Genomic DNA, 1,137 nt, shown 5'->3' with positions numbered 1-1,137 from the left:
GAGAGCTGTGTTCCTATGTGCCCCGGGGTGGAAGTCGGGGTTGGGGTCCAGCGCTGTGCTGGACGGCCACCCGGCCCCGTGTCCATGGGCGTGGCCACGGCACTGACCAGCCACATGGGGTGGAGGTCCGGCCTGGCCAGGAGCAAATAACCGACCCCTGGAAGGGAGGGCATCGCTGCGGAAGGCGGTGGCTTCCCTAGGGACTCCCAGCGCTTGCGGTGAGCCTCGCTGAGCCTCAGATACTTATCTGTGACCCCTCTGCTGTGAGGACTGAGGATTCACAGGACACAGAACTTCCAGGGGGAAGGGGCTGCTACTGTGTCCCCACGGTGTCGCTTCCCCGGCCTTCCCTTTTGTTCGAGGAGAGCCCTGCTGTCTCCTTGAATGTTTTATTTTGTCGGTTGTAAGGGAGGGCAGCCTGTGTGGGTGGGGCGGGCCGTTGGGGGTGTGAGCCGGGTGGGGGCCCCGAGCAGGGGCCGCGAGCAGGGGCGTGTCCTCCGAGCGGCGCCAGGACTGGGACCTGCACGGGATGGTGCTTCCAAGACGCGTACCCAGCGGCGGGTGAGGCAGCATTGGAACCCGGGGCCTGGAGAGCTGGTCCGGGGTGGGGCAGGATCACACTGACCAGCAAGGTTGAGCCAGAAGCCCAGAGTCTCTCTGTGTGTGTCCTCAGGCGGGACACTGGGCCCCAGGGTCGCCACCTCCGGAGGGTGGAGGTCCCCGTGTTGACTGGTGATTCTCCCTGCTCCCTTCCCAGCCCTGGTGCCCGGCTCCTGGGGAGCAGCGGTGGGCTCCGGCCTCTCCCACGACGCTCCCCTGGGGCCCAACACACAGACCTGACTTGGCTCCAGTCCCGGGTCCTGGGTTCAGGGCTGGGTCTTTGCTTCCTGGGAGGGCACCCCAGAACTGGGGGAACCCTGGGCAGGGCATTAGGCCCATCAGGGTCTGGGCTGGGCTGGAGGTTGGAGACTGAGGACTGGCGAGCACTCAGGACTGGGCTTTTTTGTGCCCTGAAGTTGGGGGGCCCAGGCTCACGGACCCTGCCCGGGACACAGCGGACACCTCTGTAGTTACAGAGCACCTGCTAGGTTCCAGGCGCTGTTCCAGGCCCACCAAAAACAGCAGTCGTCTGGGCTT

Source organism: Meles meles, chromosome 1, assembly GCF_922984935.1.
Source record: "Meles meles chromosome 1, mMelMel3.1 paternal haplotype, whole genome shotgun sequence".
NCBI classification, from domain to species: domain Eukaryota; kingdom Metazoa; phylum Chordata; class Mammalia; order Carnivora; family Mustelidae; genus Meles; species Meles meles.
This window is presented reverse-complemented; position numbering follows the sequence as displayed.